The sequence below is a fragment of the Rhyacophila brunnea genome, unplaced genomic scaffold (genome assembly GCF_057557595.1).
Source record: "Rhyacophila brunnea isolate RB1 unplaced genomic scaffold, BYU_Rbru_1.0 scaffold_3, whole genome shotgun sequence".
Taxonomy (NCBI): Eukaryota; Metazoa; Arthropoda; class Insecta; order Trichoptera; family Rhyacophilidae; genus Rhyacophila; species Rhyacophila brunnea.
In genome coordinates, this window is record NW_028232965.1 from 21,780,409 (window position 1) to 21,799,957 (window position 19,549).

Here is a 19,549-nt window from a genome sequence, read left to right on the forward strand (position 1 = left end):
TTAAATAAATAATTACAAGATAAAAAGAGATTTTCTGTTGAATCATATAAACTTGACAATTCTATTTATTAATAAATACTTTTTTTGTACTTGATAGAAATACTGAATAAATATAGAATACTAAAATGTCATTTTGACATTTCATATTGATTTCCAAAGTAACGCACGTATATATTAATAATTTAGTTGCTACGACCCCCTTAGCAACCAATAATAGTGTTTTACTTTTTACAATTTTTTTCCCGAAATAACTTTCCATACAAAACAGAATTAACTGAAAATTCAATTCTTCTTAAAGATAGCTAAATGTTTTAAAAGAATGCATTGTCGTCGTATTCTGATATATTTTAAAAGTTTCGAATGTCTGGCTAGTCGGGAAGTTAGTTAAAAATCTTCAATTGTCCAATACAAATCTTGGACAAACAAGAAAAAAATTGTACCGGACAAACAAGAATACGAGCTAATAAAAACGTGGCAATAAAATACTGGACTTCAAACACTGCAGAATATTAAAGCTCTTTTGGAAAATCCATCAGATGCCTCAGATGTTTAAATTTTTTCTACTTCAGAAATAGTTTCATTTACATACGCAATAATAACATCTGAGAATTGGAAAGAAGTTTATCCATGTACTTGAAAAAAATTCTAAGATCGAATCGTCAAAGATTCATTTTCGAAAATTTGAAGCATTATATTGTTATTATTTATTGTAATAAAGGGTTTTCTGTTTGTGAATAAATAATAAATTAAACTGTTGAAATATATGTTTTATTGTAATACTTACTTAAATTTTTAACACCTATTTTTTGTTTTTCAGCACATAATTATGACATTTTAATAGCATATTTTCCAATTATATCTACATATTTTAGGTACCCATTATTCATTTTTAGCACCTAAAAATTCTAAGCATAATCATAATATATTTCGGATTTAGTTCCACTTATATTCATAATATAAATCCGAAATTTCTATAACCAAAAAGTCCATGTTAAAATTCGTTTTTTCCATATCTTTTGGACACATGATTCACTGTGTCTCATGTACAGAAATGGTTATTATTAATCTTTGATAATATGACGGTAAATCTATAATATAATAGTTACTTACATACTAGGTATTATACATACCCGAAGTATAGTAGTATCTGACCCATAACTAAATTCCGAAGAATAATGCATTAGTGGTACTTATATTATATATGTTTTTATATATACTATTATATAATAATATGTACATATGTAGTTTTTCTTGCGAAAAGTCATCAACATAAAAAATCGAACAGTAGAAATAATGGAATATAAAGTTTTGGTTAAACTAAAAATATATTTCTGTTGCGTAATGGAATTGTACATAATATTACCATTGATTAAATATTTTAATTGTTCAGTGTCCCTAGTTCTTTGGACTATTTATGATTTTATTATATTATATTCATAATAATTTATAATGTATGAAAGTTTTCTCTGTATAATATTTTCATTATATTTTCATGTAATATTGTGAACATGGCCCCTACAAAAGGGAAGCTAGCCCAGGGTGGCGAGTCGACCAGCTAAGTGAGATAAACACATAATTATTACAATTTATCTCTGATAATAAAAAAGTCCCATGCGCGCTGTTATACTACAAGGATAATAATATTAAAAAATATTTGGTTGTGCGATACTTTTTGGGGTAATTTGACGATTGTTGTGAACTGCCTAATTGTTGTGAACGTCTTAACATTATAATTTGTGAAGTTCGCTTATCGTAAATCACACATATACCTATGTATCACCTCAATTCTACAACGAGATAACTTGTTTTTGAGATAGCTATTGAATATGATTCTACATTTCCTTCTCTACAAAATGAATAACTAGGTAACTTAGAAGTTAATGGGAACTGTATTAAAAATTTGTGTTTGAAAATATTAGATAACTTTAAAACCATAAATTAATTAAATAAATAAAATAATATATCTACAGTTTTTTTTATACAATTGAACATTTTTAATTGTTCCCAATTCCCAAGACAAGCACAATTTTCCATTTGTATTTTAAATAATTTAAGTCAAGTTTAAATTTCATTTTCCCAATAATGACCAAATCAGAGTTATCTAGTTGTGGTATTGAGGTGACGATATAATATATCGACCCTTAATCGGCAGAACAACGTAAGCGACACTTTTTGGTAAATTGCGTTTTAAATGGAGAACTGTTCAATATCACCTAGCGCATAAGTGACAAAAATATTAGAGCCCGATCTCAATCGCGTGACATTTTTTTAGGGTCTGTGCTTTTTAGCGTTTGAACTTGTATCGCATTATAAAGTAGAGCAAAACAACGTAACCGACGTTATTTGATAGTGTAAGCTACGGTACGGTTTATTCGGTGGTCCGTCTGGTAGTGAGTTGTGCGAAAACCGATTTGGGAGCAAAGCTCGCGCCGTCCAGTAAAACTGGCTGAGATAAAATAAACCTGGTAATAGAGTTTATTAAACAATAATTACCCGCCGTTACATCTCACTACTGTCGGAATAATCTACGAAGAATAGTATATTCCTATAGATTTTTGAAATGTTAAAAATGTATAAGTATAAAATTTATACTGAAAATTTGGATTCTTTGAATGAATCCACTAATGTCGTGATTCGGAATGTTTTCAGAAACGTATTTAATAGACAGTAGGTTCAACTTGGGTTTTCATCTACCAAAAAAGATAATAGTGTTCTTTTTGCAAGAAAGTAACAAATATGTCTGGTGACGAGAGACTTCGGCTAATTGAAACGGATACTTACAAATGTCCCCTTACCGTAAAGGATAAATGCAAGGAGATGTTCTTTAATGATCTGGCCAAAAGTAAAAATCACAATGACATTTTGTGCGCAAGTTTTGACCTCGAGAAGGTGCTAAACACTCCCTAGTCGAAATACGCATACTATAATGAAAGTATCTACGAAAGTGGAACAAATAATGGATACTGCTTTTTATGGGGTGAAACTGATGGTAAACGTGGCAGTAATGAGATCTCAGCAATCATGCACAAATCTTTGGACAGGACTGACAAAGCGGGAAAAAATCAAGGAATTATTATACTGTGATTGGTCAGAATAAGAACCGGGCAACACTAGGTATGCTATCTTATTTTATGAAAAATTCAACTTTCATTGAATTGATAGAAATACATTTTCTATTACCAGTGGGTCTATTCTGTATTTATCGACCGCTAAAGTGATAAAGTGATAAATATTATCTAACTTATAGTAGGTTTGTATTATAGAATTAGCACTTATTGTAACAATTACAATACGTTGATTATAATTGTTGCAATAAGTACTAACACTTTAATATAAACCTACCCTAAGTTTGATAATATCTATCACTTTAGCGGTCGATAAGACAAGTATAGAATAGACCCACTGGTCGTACTACGATGCCGGTCGATTCCATTCATGCGACAATTGAGTCATTTATATAGTAGTTTGGGCACTATCAAAATGACCCACCATCATTTCCAACGCTAGGTCATCATGTCATATGCAGAATTCCGTGACTGGAAATCTTTCGCTGCTACTTGCATTCCTTCAAAGTTCAAGATTAAATTTGGTGAATTATGAAAGGCATAATTTAAAAAACTTACCAAATATTGTACCTACTCTGGTGACAGTAGGACTAAACTGTTAGACCTAGAAAATGTCATCAGATCCCGATCAAGTGCTGTGATGCTTTAAGCGCAGCCACCCTTGCTGTATAGTGCTATATCGGAAATCCAGTATAACGAGTAACAGTATAAAAGTCTCTGTGTTAAATGTAATATCCCTCAGAGATGACGGATGAGTTTATGAAACTGCCACATGGATTATCAGTGGAAGATACTTTACCGGAATCCGACCAGGAAGATGTGAATGAGGATAATACAGCGATTACTGCTTAAAAATGTGGGACAATAATTTTTTTGTAAAACTGAATAGTTCATTACAATTTTATTTTATCATAAATAGTAGGTCCCCATATTTAATTATGTACGAGTAGATACGTACCTATTTCATTTTGAAAAATAACAATACCTGACAATATTAATAATATAAGCGAAACCTTAAAAATACCAATCATTTATTTTTATTTTACCTATATGTGAATAAGTATCTATAAGCAAAAATATTAATTTAAAAAGTCAAAATATTTTTAATTTATTTAACAACGTCCCCTTTCGTAAAATAAATGGGTGCTTATGTTATTTATTTTAATACTTAATTAGTAATGCCCTGTGATGATAATTAGCATGAAATTTATAAATAAAAACGACTACGCCAAATAGCGTAAGCGACATGCCTGGAAAAAATATCGTGTCATAGACCTCCACTATCTCGAAAACTAAAAGCACTAATGCAATTGTTTTATAATTTCCGTATAGGCAGTAACCAATTATTATTAACCACATTAACAGAATTCATTTTTGGAACTAATTACGGAAATAATTTAAAAAAAAACCTTCTCCTGTAAAATTTATGAATTGTCGCTTACGTTGTTCTGCCGATTAAGGGTCGATATGTGTGTGCCAACTGCCAATAACTTAATTAGTTAAGAGTAATTATTTTCATTGTCATACGAGAGATGTTATTTTTGAAGCATTCATTCATTACTTATTATAGTCTTTATTAAGAATTCCTGTTAATTCTGTAAATAAAAGAGATAATATATACTTATACTAATTTTAGTAGGTATGGTTAGTTTTTGTTTATCGCCACATCAATGAGGTTTACTTTTTAAGAACGATTTATCTTGATTTTACATTGACTTATTCTGAAATCTTAATAATACCTGTCGATTAAATGAGGAAGGATTTACCTTAGTTGAGAAACTTTTGATTATCTGATTTCTTCGTGTCTAAAAAAAACTTACTAAATATTTTATTGTCTCGGACCCAATGCTAACAAAAATTATCCTATATAAGTCGATGCAATCAATAAAAAATCGTGCACATGGATTTCATAATAACATTATGGTCGGCAGATATTTTATGGAGTAATATTTTATTAGTGAAGGGTCGTCGAACTAGGAAATAATATTATAGCGAGATGTGCAGAGTGCTGTCCACCGCGTTGACATTCGGATTGACGAGGTGGTTCGCGTGCACCTGGCATCCACTGACACACCGTAATTCCTCATCAGTCCAGCGGAATGCGACACGCCCATCACCACCTCGGGCTCCAGCGATATCTCCAGCATTCCTCGTCCACTTTTAACATGATGATAACGTGCGCATTTCGTATGAAACTCTAGTTATCACCTACAAGTACCCAACTGTGCCGTTAACATATTTTTGTTTTTGATCTAACGATATCAAGACATGGTCAACGATTATTTAAATAACACACTGATATTGATAATAGTGATTTCATTGATTACAATTCATTATGTACTTAATTGAATTATCAAACATTATAATGTTAAGCATTTGCTATATTTAGATTTGTAAGTATTGCAATATGTTATGTTGAGAGTAAAATTATAATAATATAACATACACATAGTTTAATATATACATAGAGGGATTTATTTTAATACACCACTTGATGGCGATAGATTTTTTTAAAACTGTGATTGAATCGGCCGCGTCAGAAAAGCATAAATAAAATGGTAGTCTCTTTTGGCGTTATTTGAGGTTTTTAATGAACACATATTTTTCGCTTGTAGCACTGATTCAAGACGTTTTTATATCAGTGCAGCCCTGACAAATAAATATCAGAACGCGATAGTGTGATGTTTGCTACAAATACAATGCGATATTGTTTGTAGCTCGCTTAATAATTAACGTTAGTACCAATTCTTTCGGCTTCACTGTGTCCGTATATATCTATAAAATATTAAAGATTACATTAATATATTTTATAACATGCTTAAGTAGTGTTCTCTTATAATATACATATTAATGTTTCGTATGTCAACGATGGGTTGGTTTTCTTTTTCTTTCAAATTGTAAGCTGTTTGGCGTAATGAAAAACGCTAAATTAAACGCCATGCGCCAGATACATATTTAAATATGCTAAATCTGACAATTACCTATACGTAACGTTAGCAACGCTATTTGTGATAATAATATTATGTATGTCATAAAAATATTGACGAATTCATATTTTTGTTAATTGTTACATATTAACATTATATCGTCTGGTATCTATATGCACACATTCAATTACATATAAGGTTATTGTTACACATCCATACTCGTGTACATATATATCTCGCTTAACGGCCCACGTGCTCGTCGTAGGTCAAAATTGAGTTTTTATCGTATTTTCAAACCATGATCCTGGACACTCCTTAAACGTTGTAGATAATCTATTTATATAATTTTGAAGCGGTGTTATCCTTTATAGTTATTTTAAACATTTGATGATTGCATAAAGTATTTTTGTTACATAAAATAGTATTCTTTTAAACCTCTCGCTCTAATGTTTTAGAATATAGTCATATTTCGGTACATAACTGTGCAGTGGTGTTAAGATTTTTTACATTTATTAATTTTTAAACGCATTTATAAAACCATTAGTATAATTTATTACGAGATAATTTTTGTAAAATATTGACGATAACAAATTATATTGATAATCTCTGTGATCCCAAATTTGACAAGAATTAGGCATTTTATTATTCAAAAAATCGGCAAGATTAACGCATTTGAAGATGATTCTAAAGATACTTATTATAAGCTATGTCTTTGACTATTCAAGTGTGATAAACATCTTATGAATAATGATTGCTTTATAATAATTATTGACCTAAGAATAAGTTAGTGTTTTTTTGACATACGCCATTTCTTTTGGCATTCCCCAGTAGTTAAGCTACAACATACGGCCGTAGCCATAAATTGACAAACTATAATTGAAGTAGGGAGTAAAATGATATTGACGCGCATGTTTGAACATGTACCGTTTAAAAAAAAAATCGGTTAGGTATGAACAGTTTTTATATAATTTTATTTAAATGTAAATATATGTACTTCGGGCAGACGTACGTCGATCTGGAGTAGACTTAAAAATCTTTCACATGTGAAAATTCAGTTTGCAGAACCCGGTTAGGAACCACTGTTTTAAATGAGCGAAACTGGTCCAGATCCTTCTATCAATTATGTATGTACGTGGATTCTGTACTGTATTATAGAATTGTTTTCATTTAGTGTAAGATGTCTCGTAGACCTGTTGAATCATTTATTACTTAAAATGTAAAGTCGTATTAAAATATTCATTCGGTGTAGCGCTGTCTGGCACTAATACTATTATGAGATTGTGTGAAACAGCACTTATAAGATCAGCATTACGATGCAAGTGTGAGAAGGAAAAATTCTACATGACGTGCTGTCCACGTATATAACAATAATTATACAGCGAGACAGTGTCATGTTATTTAAAGCATTTCGTAAAATGAATACTACTAAAATGTTACTATTGACTGAGGGAAATGTAGATACTTGATGGAATTTTGTTTAAAATTCTAATTTAGTTGATTAAATTAATTTTGTACCTACTATTACATTTGAGTTGTTTTAGCGACTGTGCGATTCGTCTTCTTTCAGTATCTTTAGACAAGTGTTGATTTTTTTGCCAATATCTAGAAAAATCAATAAAAGAGAAACACAAGTCACAAAAACCTTTTATATGAAATACGAAAAAATGTAGTACAACACTGAATTCAGTTAGAATTTATGCTACGGTTTTATTTCTTCTGACTTTCCTTTTAATTAAGATGAAATCACGTATTTAAACAGAAAGAAAAAAATATTATTTAATATACATAGTAAAAAAAGGTTTTCTCAAAGAAAAACCCATAAAAGAACCTTGAAAAATATTTTCAGCTGGTGCGAGAATAGCATGCGTTTTAATCTGAAGGGAAATCTCTGGCATAAATTGCTATGAAATTCTAATTAAAATTAATGAAAAGGGTCATAGTAAACGTCTGAAAGTGAACCTACTAATTATCAGCTAGATCTAACCCCAATATATCCAGAGATTTAAAATTATTCCGTTCAGATGTGTGTTCAATTAAAGCTCGATGTATTCAAAGCAGTAATAAAGAAAATGCTTTAGTTCACATGGCTACAATTAAGCATTGCGTTATCTCATTCACGAAATTGCTTTTGACACTCAAGACTCGCAGATTAATGATAAACTTCATTGGGCCTCTCTGTCCTGCGAGGTGGTTTGCTGAACGGGAGTGATAGATTATATGGACAGACAAAAGTTAATTAGCAGCACGGCTATGCTGTTATCAACTGTCACATTTGAAAATGGTATGTATGGATAATAATCTGGATTGTCTATGGAAAAGTATCGCTTACCATTATAATTTGCTACGCGGTCGCGGATTTGGTAGGATGCCTGTCTCTAAAGCAATGTGTAGGTATAGCAGTGGCGAAGGGTGACTTTTGGAAAGAGGTAGGCTGTGGAGATCTGATAAAAAAGAGCACACTTGTCAGGTATACTTACGAGAATAGTACGATATTTACTACTAATGAATAGGTACCCACTAATAAATAACAACGACACACTAACTCAATGAAACTTCAAAAACTCATTGACGACATAAAAATGAGCGATGTGTTTTAATTACGTATTTGTCAAAACATGTATACCCATCAAAAATCATTAGATAAATTTTATTTTTATTTTTAAAAACAATCTATACTTATATTTACTTTTATACTTATATATTAATATTCGATTAAACGCCGTTGAAATTATATTTTTAATTATCTGATTATTAATGATTTTGGACAAAGTGCGCAGTCGTGACAACAATATTATGCGCGAATGTTTTAGGCTCTGCGACAGGGGCTTACCTTATTTCTTACAAATCAGCAGACTTGCCGAGGTTACGAGACGTAAAGTCTATACGAAAAAAATTCAGAATTATTTCACACATAATCGGAAATTTGTTTACGTCGAGACGTCGCGGCGTTTATTATTTAATTTACGGCGCGCTGTGGTTTTTTTAATACCTTTGCAGATTGTTTTGTAAACTGTGTAATACTGTAATACATTCCTACATATACGACATCTCTCGTTGGCAAAATAAATTATTTTTATATAACATAAAATAATTAGGTGATTAAGTATACAAATATGTCAATATGCAATTAAAAAATATTTTTCTTAAGAAGGTAGGCTTCAAATAATCGCCTGGTATGGAGTCTTCGCCACTGAGGTATAGCATACGATAATACGTCTGGATCAATCAAATCAAAATTATAAAAAAAAATTGTATTTCTGACTAATACTATTTTTGACTAATGTAAATTTGTGTGCTTATTTTTGTATGTAGTGTTATCAAAAATAAAATTACATTTTATTCACGGTAATTATACGAGTTAAATAAAAGAAGGCTTTGTTTAGGTAAAATAATTTTCCAAACAATCTACTGTTTGAAAGATAAAGGTACAGAGTTAGTTTAATTGTTAATTTTTACGTAATTTGGTACCTACCAATATTATTATTCTTAATAAAATAATGTGTGAAGCGATACGATTTGGTTTAATCCAGATTATTTCTTAATTCGTACGAATATATGAGGAGTTAAATAAAAAAGAGTAAAATAATGTAAGTGTCGTATGCGTATTGTCACAAGATGCTAAATCTGTTCACGTAGATGCATTGGTCGCATTAAAACCCGTCATGGTCTACAGGCGGTCTTAGAAGTAATATAATATGACCAGAGAGAGAAAATAATTTAGGTTCCAAATTCGATCCTAATCCGATCCCTAACTCGATCAAATACTTCCTACATACGTATCATAATCATTGTCGCCATCCAAGCACTGTAATAGTATCATCGCGAGTGTGAAAAACCACTGTCAGTTTACTAGTGCGTGAGTGCGTGAACACGGAATCAGCTCCAGCGCGCCAGCTATCTCAACACCAAAGCTTAGTGCCTGGATTGAATCCCTGTGTAACCCAGCATCTAGAATTTACCCCAGTTAAAGTCCACTGAAACTGTCTGTCACTGAACTGAAACTTTGTAATATTGTACTGTCAATACTAGCAATCGTCATTAAATTAAATTAATTATTTCGAAAATCTGACACAAACAACGTTCATCTCTCGTAAGTCATATATTTTAAAGACCTCATGGCAGATTGTCAGAACAGCTTAGTCCTTAATCCTATGGGGAAAAGATGAAAGTGAAACTGTGATTAAAATACCACCAAGTGTCCAACCCTGTTTCAATAACATCGGGAATTTAATTAAAATTTACAAAGTGTTAATAACGTTCCACTATTGTTACTCTCAACTGAATTAAAGACGACATCTCACTTAGTTATCAACCCTAAAATCTTGAAAGAGAAGTCAATTTTGAATATTGAACATTCTTGAAACTTATAATACACGGATTCCCTACCCGTGGGTCGCGACTCCCAGGGGACACTATGTATTTTCTATGGAGTCGCCAACTACATAGGTACTAAATAGTAAACTGAAATACTGTTGATTAAGATGAATTCAATATCGAAATGATTTTTTGATCAATTCAAACTCTCAAAATGGATCTTATTAGAATGGAATTTTATCATGAAAGTGCTAATTTGGTAGTTTGCTAATTTAAAAATATAAACAAATCCAGTGTTAAAAGTAATTTTTGACAATAGGTATATATAAACAGAGGTCTACTAAAGTTAATTCAAATGTAATAAAAACAAAATAAGGAAATATGTGATAGGTGATAATTCACACATAAATTTTAATATTGTGTGTATTTTAATGGGTTTATTCACTCTATCAATATGTCATTTTGTGCAAATGGAGAAGATGTCACATATTATAACTTGGTTATTATAAAATAGGGTCGTGTCTCGAAAAGGTTGGAAGCCCGTGGAATAATGGGTATTCGTGTATAGTAAAGAACGTGGCCGTAAATTGGGCTATTATGAAATTACAATTATAATATTATAGTAGGTATATACAATTTGTAATTAGACGATTATTATCTCGATTTACTAAATTGCACACTGAAACCACTCATTTCACATAATAGGTACTGTGTGTTGAGTATGAATTGCATTTAAGTATAGCAACTTCACCAGTTGACGATATCGTATGATGAAAGCGGTATTTTTTTCTAAATAATATGGAAAAGTTAATGTAAATGCAAAATATGGAGCGAACACAATAATAATAAAAATAAATATACTTACTGATATTAATTTAATCCATATGTTATAATACAATCAATTCGACGTATGAAGATTTAAAATTAAATCTTTATAGTTTTGTATGACAAATTGAAAATCTCGCCCATCTTCTAGCTAGAATCGAGAGTATATCGAAAATATTCCGATACAAGAGACAAAATGTACCAGATTTGTAGTTCTTATGTTTTCTATCGTACGTATTTACGATTCTACACGTAGTCACTATAAACTGTCATATCTAATTAAATAAAATTAATGCTAATTGCAGTGGTTGGCCGTGTAGAAAGTGACACAGCATCTTTAATGCTAATGCATTGAAGGGAATTCGCGGCGGGGAGTAGATATATTGTGTCAATGATAATGATTTTCTGGATCTGAGGGAAAACTGAGTTATTTGAGAAACGAGAAATAAACGAATATTGTTTTGTTTTCGTTAATCGTACATTAATTGCATAATATGTTTAAATTTATGAATTTTCTTTTTTTTTATATCAACTGAAATAGTTGTATTTATTTTTAACTCTTTGGTCCACATATTTCAGATATTACGTTTTTTGAGGTATTGTAGTAACTTATAAAATCGTGACAACGTCAGATTATGTTTATAACTTTGTTTACTAACACAAATTGACTTTTTACTAATTAGAGTTTTTAATCTCAATGGATGTATTTTTATTTCTTAATTTAGCCGAGATTATTAATTAATCGAACACTTAGCTTATTCCAACCAAATTATAAATAAATGATTCTTATTCATACATAAGAAACGCTTTGAACGATATGGTATAGTAAATAGTAAACCTGCAGGTTATTGGTTAAGGTTTATTTTCTGTTTACTGTCAGCTATATCTATAAACTCCAAACTATAAGTATATTACAGCTCGGTCAGGAATTCGCCCTTTATGGACGTCATTATTATATTGTATGTATAGAGATGGGAACAAGCTATTTGATATCGTTTGGCATTTAATATGAAAATTGTTGAACCAGTACAAAGGCAATCTCTTGTTATAATAGATAGGACACATGGATGCACATCAAAATAACTTTAGAAACCCGAAAACATTGTTTCTAACATACAAATAGTACCTATATGTACCTACTTATATGTCATATCACATGTCCTTTTTGTTGATGGTTCTTGTACTAAAAGATAATATGGATTGTTAAACAGGGAGAAAAAGTACTAAAATGTATTATTTTTTTGGACAATAATTGGCAGCACGTATAATAAACGATTTAAATAAAAACATGCTTTTCTTTATCTCACTTTTTGAAGATTGGCGACCATTTCAGCAATGTCTACATAGACTGCAGCATGGTACAAAAATGGATTTACAAAAACCGAGGGAAGCATTAAAATATAAAATATAAGTAAAATATTATACAAACATAATTATATTCAGTACAGTTTTAGAAAAGTGGATGCTCGAGACATTGGATTTAAAGGCCCACTGACGAAAAAAAATCATAAATGATATACGTGTAGTCAGTAGTTTGGTTTGGGATATAAGGGGTTTCAGTTTGTTTTACACTTTGATAATCTGTTGTGTGCTTCGATTGCTTTCTTATACCATGGTCGTGGAAAATACGCATATTTTTAAGATTTTCATACTGTCTGACAAAGCTACTACCTCAGCTGCTTCATGGAAAATTTCCTCGCATCGATATTATCGTTGAATAAGCAACCCGCACTTTAAACAATGTCGCTGTCTTTCGCGACGGGGTATTTAAAAACGATAGCATATTAAGCAGAGCCTACACGGTCAGTATTACTGATAAGTTTGATACTATTTATCAATTTAGTGTTCGATAAGTATAGAATAGACCCACAGTATTGAATGATTATAAAGAAACCATATATAAATAAAGAATGACAATTTAAATAAGTGATACACACAAACATTAAACGTGGAATGAGAATTTTTGTCTATGCTAGATTTTACAGTAAATTTTATTCCTCTCGTTTTTTACAGTAAATTTTATACCCACGGTGGCCGTGCGGCATAAGCGTTGGACTATCATGCCGTGGGTCCCAGGTTAGAATCCTGGGTCTGGCAAGTACACACAATGGACCTAATAGGTTGAGCAAGTGGCTGACATCCATTTCTCGTAAAAAAAATCTGTTAATACCAACCTCTACTCTGTGGAGGCCCATATGATCCTATTAGGATCGGACATGGTCGGAAAAAAAATGTAGCAACTTTTTATTGTACTGATACCGCGTTTGGTACGTTGTACGAAAATATTGAATCTGTACCGTCCAGCCTCATATTCAATCAATTTTGATTAATAATTGATGACATGGTCAAGACACCAAAACACCTGTAACAAAAAAGTAGTAAAAATTATAATTCTTATCAAAACAACGAAAAGAAAATTTCTGCCACATTCGTAATAATTATGTTGAAATATTTTTTGAAAATAATTACTGTGGCAGAAATTTTCTGTTTATTAGACTTTATTATGCCTTAGTAGTATTAGTGTTCGGACGTTGATTATTTTTTTGTAATATTGATATCTTTGCCAGACAATGTATATCGATGACACTATTGTGAAGACCTAGAAAAGTGGGCAATGAAGTTAGTAGACCAGGTAATTAATAGGTTTTTTATACATATTTATAACAGATTGCAAATCACGATATAGGAAAGTTATATAATTTACAATACATATAGCTTATACATTTTATTAGGGTTGCGCCGAAACCATTGTTTGCCATAAAAATACATTTAAAGTACGTTTATTTCATTTAAATTGTGAAGTGAAAATTATTTTTTTTCATATATTTTACAAAAAAAATAAGTCTGAAATGCCCACTGGACTTTCAATATTAAAACATTCTTTTGAAATTGATGACAGATGAGTAAAACAAATGAAAATAGCGTTGCTGTCAACGTGCATATTATATAATATTGTGGTGGTTACTTAAGACAATGGTAGGTACACATTTCATAAAACATCTGAAAGGTTTATTGGAAGGTTTTAGATTCATTTTAGCCATATGAATGAATTCATTATTTTTTTTATTAATTGTACAAATAATAGTTTTAAGAGACTTTTCTTGGACGTGGTAAAAAAAATAATGATGTAGGTACAAAAGGAGCGCACACAGGGGGAAAAAGTTCGGCCCCCCAAAAAATCAAAATATTTAGGTGAATAGAATAATACTTCATCTTCTTCTTCGTCAGGACCTCATAACTGACGATTATGACCTAGATGATTTGGCCGTCGAACAATCTTCTAAAAAGCCCTATCCACTCTTCTCGACATTCTACGGCACATAAGGCACATGTCAGTGAAAATGCCGTGACACTCATGAATTGGTGCAATCATCATTGGGGCATCCAACGTTTTCTTTAATATTCGGACGCGGCATGTATAAAAAACATGACAGCATGGACGACGTAAACGGACACTAACAATCCTAATAATTATTACCGTTAGGTCACTCGCATTCGATAACCACTTGTGAATGCGACAAGTCGCAATAACACGTAGGTTAGAACATAGTTTGTGTTTGGCGCTATCAAATTGCGGACTGTCTGGGTATGTATATGGATAACTGTGGGGTAAATGCCGAAGTCAGTGAAACCTGCTGGATTTTGTTAATACAGCCTCCTCCCGCCATCTTAAAAAACAATAATAAATAATTATGGATAATTTTTGAAATGAACCGTCCCCTTCGTACCAATTTTCGGTGTGCACGCCTTTCTTATTTTACATGAGGCAGAATCCTGAATTATAGATACAAGCTCTATGCTGTTTCTAATAGTTAACAAGCATTTGGATATCTTTTCGTACCTTCTTAGATGGGTTTTATACCTAGTACCTAGTATTAAAATATTGTTATTTTTATTGAAGGGCTTTTAAAAAGCTTTGGGTTGGGATTTAGGGGTGCTTTTTTACGCTTCCATCAACTTAGTGAACCCGATATTCCTTTGTTTACCTTACTAGTAGGTACGTAATCATCATTACAGACTAATTGTTCGGTTAATACTAAAAAGCTTTTAAAGTCTAATGTTTTTTCTCATAATAAGCATACTGATGTTCTTACTAAGATTTTTTTTTATATAAACCCTTAAAATTGAAATATATGTTTTATTCGTGGTCTTATAAAAGTAGTTTTATATAATATATGAATTATAAAATAAGGATAACTTCAATCCAATACCCTCCGTATAGGTAAATTCAGTATTCTTTGGTTATGTGTGGTCACGTAAAATTTGAAAAAGGAACACTAGATTTTTTCGAGCAAATATTATTTTGTTTGTTGGAATATTTTCGGAAAAAATGTATCCATCAAACCCTGACGTGCTCCTTCATACATCTTACTTCTTTTTATAATGGAACGCGTACATTTTCATTCGACCGTTCCACGTTAAAATATTGGCGAATCTTAAATATAACATCCCGCCAAAAGGTCTCGACCACAGTTTTGCGTTTTGGAATCATAGATAATGTACAGATATGGTTTTACCTTTAATTTTATCATAACTACTTACACGGGAATATAATGATATGCATACACAAATATGCACATATAAGTAGTATTTTGTTCCTTTTGTATGAGTTAAAAGATTGTTTGGATTGTCAAAAAAAATGTATACATGACGTGATACAAATATATATAAATTATATCATCAATTTATTTATTAATGGAAAATAAATTTCACTACGTCGGTGTCATGTGCGAGGTGCTGTCAGACAGAATATACTCTCTCCTTCTTATATGATATTATTATGTGGACCGATGATTAAAATGTTCCCTGTTTGAACTTTAGGTTATGGAAGATATATTTGAATCGTTCGGAGGATGTGACTGTAGGCCTAAAACAGCTGTCAGTACAAAACTCTAATATTGTAGAATAATTTTACGAGTTACGAACCGGCGCTATAATAGAGATTAACCACAGCTTCAGAAAAGTTTTCATTAAATAATATGTGTTATTCGATTCCGTCATTTCCATTTCTAAGGGCGTTTACGAAATCACTGCTATTAAAGTCTCCCCAAATATCTTCCCACTGTTATCTGCACCCATTTTCCATGTTTATCGTCGCAAGTTTCCTCCTTCGGTAGCTCCGTATGAATAATTTTCTTTTTATCTCGTATTGTATTGTTTTGAAGGAGCTGACGATATTTTACTAGGGAGGCTGTGTAATATTTTCGCGCGCAGAAACGTTCCATATTCGAATGTAGGCACCGCGGTACCGCGCTCGCGACCGGCGGAAGAGGCCGGCACAGCGACTCGAACAGGTCGCCACACGCGGCAGCCAGTCGAACTAACGCGTCGCGTGTGGGAGGACGCGATTCCCGCTCACAACATCGTTCGACGTTCCAAATTTGAATAATTGACGTTCCGAGCTCGTAATAATATCTGTCAAGTGCGCTCAGTGCTGTCAACTTACTGCCTTCGCGGTAAAAAAATCCATTGTGCACTCCTGAAGGGATGCTAAATCAAAATTCTGTGACGTGTATTTGATTGATTGAATTTGTTTTTGTTTATTTTGCGGGAAATCTACCGGAAAAACTCATCAGAATATTTTATTCGAAAAAAGTTTTATTTGTACAAACTAAATAAAATTTATCATATTAACAAAAATATACTATTTTGTGTTTGTTACTTAATATACTTCACTACTAAAACTAACACAAGTAGTTAGGGACTAAAAATAGTACATACAAACATAGGTGTTTTGTTAGAAAATAATTGTGTTGTGTAAAGTGTTTGTGTTAATACTTCATATCAAGCATTTGAAAACGTAAGTATAAATATATTTATTATGAATTTAGTTAAACTATACCTACTGTTTATAAGTGTAATATGATATATCGCAAGCTAAGATAATTTCAAATTTGTCATAAATCCATTTTTGTTTTAAATTTTTTCGGTACATATTTATACCAAATATAATATTGAATAAAAATCTGTATCAAAAATTAGGTGTCTCATAAACTAAAAAAACGCGTCTCTGTTATTATACGAAGGAAGTGGGCGTCCCGATATTAATTTTACCGTTTGATTTTTGACCTGGCTGGCATACGAATCTTCATTTTTATCTAAATGTAGTATGTACCATGTACTGTTGATGAGAAAAGAGAATAATATAATGATACATTCGACTACCTAACATTTAAATAACACGGATAGCTCAATACGGTAGTCCAGATTATTTTTTTATCTCAATTAATATCTTCAGTGTATATTAATTTATACCTGTTTTCAATCTTATTGGGAGTTGGAAATCCATTATTTTCCTGTTTATATTATATGACGATGTCAGAATCAAGACTGTCAGTAACGTTGAATAATAAATATTTGGAATACTAACGGTAGCATCAATGTGTTGTGTGATTATTTTATTTTTACAGTCACGATTTAAATTTTAAACAACGATTTATTGGTAATTAAATCATTAATTATAGAGTAATTACTTAATTTACACTATTTAAATACCGGTTTAGTCTTGCATATTAATTAAAATTTATGTATCAATACTAACTCAAACCTTTAGCATGAAAGTTAATGTATTTGATAACAATACCTACGTTACGTTTATATGAAAATTAAATACTAAAACTATAATAATATATACAATCACTGTAACATGGTTTTATACATACTTACTGTTTGATTACTTAGATATTAATTATGTTATTTAATATTTTTGATAAAATTTCGCTTAATTTATAAACCCATATTGAGTATCATATTTTGCAGTTTAACTATTGCCTTTATCGAGTAAATACGGTCAATCGTGAAAGTCACCAATTTTAGTTATATATACAAAATATTCATCACTGTAATAATATTTATGTAGTCTATACGTTTTTTACGCTAAAAAAATGTTTGTCGAAAATTTGTCAAAAAAGGTAGGTACTTAATGCTTTCATTCTTCAGAAAAACATCTTGTCAATATAAGTAGGTAGTGCCTTTTTAAAGTGGATAAAATAAAAATTACCACATTGATTATTGGCACCAGAATGAATAATGTATGTGGTCTTTGGTCAGCTTATTATAAGACCAAAATTGGTTATCTCGTTATAGCTATTCAGTTTTAACAACCTATAAATGTTTTTGACTGTTGCTTATATTGAAATAATGATATTATTTTAACAGCTAGTTTTATCAAATTAACCATTGAAAAAACAGTTGAACATATACCACGGATATTATTAATTATTGCCATTTTCTATACGGCAAGTGTAGCTTTTATTTTACCCATTTTAAACAAGGTTCCACCTAGGTATATTAACACAATATTTGCCTGACAAATGAATGTATTTTCTTTTTGAATTTCAGCAGCATAAATGATAAATTTGTATGCGGCAACGATACCTTTATATATATTTTTTTAAACAGTATACGCCAAGGTTCTTCTTTCCTTCAATTTATATTATAGTTTTACCATGGTGAAATGTCATATTAGACGTTTCAATATATTATCTACGTGTTTATAACCCAAAACAAAAGCCAGACTTACACGCGACGGCAAAACTTAAAAGTAGTGTAACGTTGATTATTTTAGACTTACTTATCAATATATTCACACTATAAACATAAATACGTAGGTTGGTAATTAATATAACGCTTCATTCTACAATAGCATGTAAATTAAGGTTACACGTAAACTTAACGAAAACATGTGTGTACCAATACTTTACTACGATAACATTTTTAAAAAGCATCGAGAGCAATTAATGACATTTTTTTCATTGACCAGCATTTCATCTAGCAGTAATTTTTATGAATTTAAAAAAATATGTGCCATGTATTTAAGATAATGACATTGTCATGATCAAGACAGTGATTAAATTGGAATAGAAAATTATGAACTAGTTAAGTTTGGCAGAATGGGATTCTGATATATGTAGGTACTAACTACTACTATGTAGGTCAAAAGTTGATAAGTGTCGAAATCATGTTATGGAGTAATTGCAATTTGGAGTTTGACATGCCCTCTAAAATCAGGCATAACTCTAATTTCTTTGTGCGTTATGTACATGTTCTATATATCGGGTTACCTTGATTTTTTTCTAGCATACATATTATTTATACATATATACACATACTCCGTTGTAAGCTCTAAATACCTAAATTATCGACTTATCAACTTTTGACAGTAACTCCACGAATATCTCATTCTGGGCGAGAGACTTACGATAGAAAACGTGTCTTTGCTATTTGACTAGATTAAATAGATGAATAAATTATCAAGGTATTAATTATATAGTACTTTTTAAAATTAATTTAAAGATGTATAAATAAAAAATGGCAATACATGTAAAAGTTAAGAGGCCTTCCATGGACTGAAACCGTATGCGGTTTAGAACCGTTTGCCATACTAAACTTATGATTTCTGTTCATGGAAATATATTT

General features: G+C 31.1%; 1 protein-coding gene across 2 annotated transcripts in view; it reads left to right on the forward strand.

Annotated features, from left to right (window-relative positions):
* Positions 1-19,549, forward strand: part of RapGAP1 (Rap GTPase activating protein 1) — an 848,483-nt gene that overhangs the window by 149,981 nt on the left and 678,953 nt on the right. Inside the window, exon 1 of one of the 2 annotated variants that reach the window (XM_085952291.1) lies at positions 16,817-16,931. The exons of the other annotated variant lie outside the window; for it this stretch is intronic. The gene's annotated coding sequence lies outside the window, so the exon portion shown is untranslated. Of the gene's footprint in view, positions 1-16,816; positions 16,932-19,549 lie in introns of those variants that run through there. 2 annotated transcript variants of the gene reach the window in all.